This window comes from Centropristis striata, chromosome 20 (genome assembly GCF_030273125.1).
Source record: "Centropristis striata isolate RG_2023a ecotype Rhode Island chromosome 20, C.striata_1.0, whole genome shotgun sequence".
NCBI classification, from domain to species: Eukaryota; Metazoa; Chordata; class Actinopteri; order Perciformes; family Serranidae; genus Centropristis; species Centropristis striata.
Genome location: NC_081536.1, coordinates 3,934,418 through 3,940,245, shown reverse-complemented (window position 1 = coordinate 3,940,245; position 5,828 = coordinate 3,934,418). Strand labels below are relative to the sequence as shown.

Sequence of the window (5,828 nt, the reverse complement as noted above, 5' to 3'; positions counted from 1 at the left end):
AATACATGTTATGATAAGACTGTTAATGTGGAGTAAATCAAATACAGCAGTAAAAAATAGTAAATACTCCAATCACTATATCACTATTCCATTTATTTTAAACACAACTGTAAATGTCCTTTAGTAAGCTTCCTATTTGTGTTTTTGTATTATATAGCTTGTTTTTCATGTTTGTACATTTTCAAGGTGTTTAACAATGTTGTGATGCTTTTATTTTGAAAAGGTGCCGTCCAGTGTGAAACGGGTGCTTTCATTTTGAAAGGTAGTGACAGGAAATAACAGGTGGAACGGTTAAATGAAAAAACGAACGGTAAATAATAACGAGTGCGTAGTAATTCATATAAAGTTGATAAAAAGTATGAAAAAGGCTTCTATAGTGGCTGACTGACAGGACACAAGGTTTGTTAAAGTTTATTTCCTTCTGTCATATATATTAGTGGCTATATTTGTTGTCTTAACTATAGTAAAAGTGCTTGTTAGCTCTAGTGCTAATGCTAACGTTTGCTATTTTTTTCAAAATAAAAGCACTGCGGTTGTATTTTTAATTTGACAATTAACAAGATTACACCCACCTCACTGTCATACTACCCTTGGGCAATAATCATAATAATAATAATTTCCTTAAAATACAGAGGAACAATAATCTGGAATGATAAATTTAATAGTTCAATACAATATTTTCCTGTCTGAATACATACAAGAGCAGTTTAGTGGCTGCTCTGATTGCTCAGGTCACTAAATAGTACACACACTCATACACAGCCACGCACACACACACACACACTTTTACACTTTTGTTTCATTTTACTTTTAATATGATAATTTTGCGTCATTTTCTAGTGTCATTCTTTTTTTCTATTTCATAGTTACTTGTTTTAATTTGAAAAACAAAATTTGAATTTTAATATAGGTAGAGGCCTGTATAAGCCCTTTTAGGTTTCTTGCCGCTACCTTGCACCTTCCTTTTGTTGTTATCTCTTTATCCTCGTCTTTTGTCTTATTATTTGTGCATAATCAAAAAAACTTCATGTCACTTCCTTCAATGTGTGCAGTCCTTTTTTTTCTTTTTTTATGACAGTGTCTCCTGCTCTGTCAGCTCGGCACACAGAAAAGCAGAGACAGTGCCACCCCAAGGTCCAGCCAAGCCTCAGCAAAACAAATGACACCACAGTTCCTGACATCCCGCTGGAAACCAACACATTTCCACTTTGCATCAGTCCACCTCCGATGAGCTCGGCCCAGAGAAGTTGGCGGCGTTTGATATACGGCCTTCACTTTGCATGGTAGAGTCTTAACTTGTATTTGCAGATGCAGGGATTAACTGTGTTTACTGACGTGGTTTTTCTGAAGTGTTCCTGAGCCAATGTAGTACTACCATACCACAGAACCAGTGCTCAAAGATTATTTTTTTCATTTTCATGATTTATTGGATGGTGACAGAGAAGGGAATGGGGGCACAGACGGAGGCAGCAAAGGGACCTCGAGCCAGATTCGAACCCGAGTCCGCTGCAACAAGATGTCAGCCTTAGTTCTCTAACATAAACGACAAAAGAGGTTGTGTGTCAGTACAACAAATTACAGCACGTATGTACATATCACAGATCAAGCTTACATCGGCGCATTCTAAAAATAGCACACACGTTGCACACTTGCGGTTGTAAAAATGGCTGCAGTTTCTGTGAATTTATGTTATAAAACCACTGACCTAGGTTTAGGGCAAAAAACTTCCTGGTAAGGCATTTTAAAAGACAGTTTAAACAGTAAATAAATGTACGTAATTGCCGGAAGTGAAGTAGTTACAAGGTAAGTAACTACCTACTCTAAGGAAGTAGTTAACTTCAGGTAATATTTAGAGAAAAAAGTTGCAAATTTACTAGATTAAAGCGGCAAATCTACAAGAAAAAAAGTTGCAGATTTAAGAGATTTAAAGTGGCAAATCTGCGCGAAAAAAGTTGCAGATTTACGAGAAAAAAGTGGGGAAAAAAACAACTTTTTTCTCCCAGATTCACCACTTTAAATCTCATAAATCTACACATTTTTTTCTCGTAGATTTGACACTTTAATCTCGTAAACTTTTTCTCAAAATATTATTTTCGTATGTTTTTTTTACACATTCTGGCTGTATGTAATATCCTCCAATATTCTCTACGGTTGAAAATTGGAATTTGCAAGTATTTCAATGAGTGTCCTATTAAGGGTTAAATACCAAAATGCATTGTTGGCTATGGCCACTACACTCTCAGAAAATAGAGTACAGAATTGTACCTTTAAGGGTACAATGGCTTGTCACTGGGGCAGTACCCTCAGAATGTACTTTTTTGTACCCTTATTTTGAAGTACAAAAATGGACCTTTAAAAAGTGTACAAAATTAGCCTTTATAGGGTACAGTATTGTACCAGTATTTAATTTTATATATTTTTGTGTATCTACATTATACAAAAGACTTTCACTTTATCAGAATGGTTTTTTATTAATTTTCACAATTCATTTTCATTTAACTAAACAATTTAAAATTGTTTAAAATTAAAAAAGTATAACTAACCTACTGCTGAAGAAAGACTAAATAATTATTTAAACAATAATTAATATTTAGGCTACTGTCATTTGTAGAGCCTAACACAGATTGTCTATTGTACCCCAGCATGTAAAAGGAAGGGTACATATTTGTACCTTTTACCACTTGGGTACCCATATGTACCTTTTTGGCCCTCAAAAAGGTACATATAGGTACCTTAAGGTCCAATAATTGGCCCTAGGGGGTACATTAGTGTAGATTGTACCTCGGGGGACAAAAAAGGACTCGTATTGTACCCCTTTTTCTGAGAGTGTAGGAGGTTCAGTGCAGAGCCAGTGCAGACTGTGGTTATCTTTTTCATCATGTTAGTGTCTGTGGGGGTTTAGCCCTTCATTAGTCAGCTGTGTTTTCCCATAATGCCTTTCAGATTCACATCATTGTCTGGCTGGATGTCTTCTGTTGTGACAAAGGCGTTAAGGACGAGCCCTCTCCCTCAGTGACCCCAACAGGCCTGTTGATACAGTGAGTGTCATGTTCAGCCTCCACATTTATCTCCCACCACTGGGGTTTCAATCTGGCCTTATTTGTGTGTGTGTGTGTGTGTGTGTGTTTCTGTTCATTGGGTGGTCTAATGCTGGTTAGTACCAATACTCTGTATGTGTCTTTACTTAGCAAAGAAAGATGAGACTCTGCAGCTTCCCCGTAGTAAATCATCACAGGGACAAAGGCCTGGTGTCCTCTGACCTTTAATCTGTTGTTCTATAACTAAATGGATCTGCCTCTTTAGAAAACGGCTTCACCACTGAGCATCATAGTGTGCGAGCTGCTCTTTATGAAGGGCTGATGATAAATCGTTGCAATTGTTCTCTGGTTACTTTCAGTAAATCCACTTCTGGCGTGACTTCTGCTCAGTTCCTGTCTGTTGTGACTACATTTGCATGCATGCACCATGACTAAAGATTTGTTGAAATCAATCTTCCCATAACTCCCAGTCTCGTTCCAATGACTGGAATACAACCAGCGAGACTTTTTATGTCTGCAGAGTTGTTATTCTCATCGCTAATAAGAATATGTCAACCACATTTTGCAAAGTTGATATTTCATGTTGATGCAAACAAGAGATCAGGTTATTTTGACTTGTATTGAAGCACGTTGGCAGTCGATCTGCTTCAATATCGACATGCTGAACCCCTTGAACATTCAGGGCTTGGACGAGGATCTGTGGACATTTTTATTCAACCGTAAAGAAAAAAAACGGCGCTTTGTTGATTAAACAAGTTTAATTTTACACCCTAGGCACGCTGTCGTATCTTTAAACAAAGAAATGTGTGTGTGCATAGTGTTTGACTGCTGGAACACTGCTATTTGCTTTTGACCTGTGCCAGTAAAAATTAGCTCTGATACAACTATCAGCTCCTTGAACGCACCAGCAACACAAACAGTGAGATACATGTATCTGAGGAAAAAGGAGCGGGCAAGAGAACAGAACAAAGCAATGTTTCCGTGCTATACATCAGATTCCCTCTCATTACTCCAAACCCAGATATTTGCAGGGTTTCACACGTCCTTCATAAAGCAGTGTGGTTTTGGTTTTCTGTGCCCAGATGGGGTTTCTCCCTCTTGGCCCTCCATGTGAAGAGGGTCCCGATCCTGCAGCAGGATTAGTGGTAATGGTGCTTTTGCCAGGGAGATGGGTGGATGGGATAACTTTAAAAAAAAACAACCTTGAACTTTGGAAAAAAACAGACGTCAGTTCAGATTAATGACGATGCATTTTTAATTTGCTCTTGTGGGATTTGAATAGCTTTCAGGGGACCTGGGGTCACGCCGCTCGCTGTACCTTTAAGGGCCATGTCAAACTTCATTTCTTGTAAAAACATGAAATTCCCAGTGGTTTGCAGTTACGAGGTTTACACAACAGACGGAGAAAGAAGAAGAAGGAGGGATGGATGGATGAGGAGGGGAGGTTTGTGCTTGCCTGCTGGATGGGAGCCAGGGGAAGACTTGGCAGAAATGGTTAGATATCTGTGGTTGGAGGAAGGACGAGAGGTCTGGATGCTTTTTAAACAGAGACAGAGAGAGATGAGCTCCGTTGACCTACATCCAGATCTTCCAGACTTCAAACTGCGGTCTGAGAAGAAAAGCGAAGTTTTGTTTGCGACATCCAAGTCACTCCTCCGCGTCCTTTAAGTTGGTGTTTCATGCAATCGACACTAATCCCGTTCGGTCTGACTTGTCTTAACCAAATCTTCTTGTTTGTTTGGTTCTGTGATGATGAGTTTAACTTCCCGCTCCAGTGGAGGCCTCTCCCCTCTCACTCTGTGGTGGGTTGGAGTGAGCGTTTGAAGAGGGGGATCTGTGTGACCGAGTGTCACTTGATCACTTGATTCACTGCACATGTCATTATCTATGAGGGGTATTTATGTATGTGGGTCTTGTGGTGATCGACGGTTGTGTCGTCTGAATTCATAACTTACAAGATCAAGTATGACTGAGCTGGACTGTGGTTTAAGGACATTTTTTTTCTAATGTTCCATTTCAGATTAGCATTGATAAATGTCTTGTATGTATTGTATTGTATGAATATTATAGGGGTGGTCAATAGGGATGGGAATAATGAATCAATGATCAATGAATGGTTGTTAAGAATTTTGTCGATCACCTGGAATTTTTAATCGATTCTTGTATTTTTTAATTTTATCTCTGACTGTGTATCAGTATCACTGAACTTAATACTCAATAAGTCAAAGAACTGAGAATTAAGTTGGATAAAGCTACAGTTTGCAAACTGAAAGTTGCAATAACAATTATAAAATATACAGAAATACAATTATAAAATATACAGAAATACAAGAGTATTAATTTGAGCAAAACTAGCTTACTGTATCAAACCTTGCTAACATTAATTACTAGGTTTAATGTGATCCAAAACGTATTTAAACACAAAAACACATTTAAATATGCAAGATTACTGTGAAAACTAACCTCATGCCTCTTCAGGGGATAAAACATAAAACATTGAACTCCATGACGTCATCTTTACAGTATCACCTCACGTGAGTTAGTTCTATGATCGTCCTTTCAAATTAAAAGCATCCAAAAAGGTTTTTGCATAGTACTCACCATGTCAATACTGTTGTTGCCACTGTTTTTAAATTATTTTATGTTTTGTTGTAAAGTGACCTTGGGTGTTCTGAAAGGCGCTTATAAATAAAATGGATTATTATTATTATTACTGTGTATATATTTATAGCTATATGATTTTGCCCATGCATGTTTTATACATACTGGAGTATGAATAAAAACAGGGAT

General features: G+C 37.8%; 1 long non-coding RNA gene across 1 annotated transcript; it reads left to right on the top strand.

Moving 5' to 3' along the window:
• Nucleotides 1-1,167: 1,167 nt before the first annotated feature.
• On the top strand, nucleotides 1,168-4,201 carry LOC131993711 (uncharacterized). The gene is made up of 3 exons (XR_009396346.1): nucleotides 1,168-1,283; nucleotides 2,944-3,038; nucleotides 3,189-4,201. It is a non-coding gene; the product is annotated as an uncharacterized LOC131993711 (long non-coding RNA).
• The last annotated feature ends 1,627 nt before the right edge of the window (nucleotides 4,202-5,828 follow it).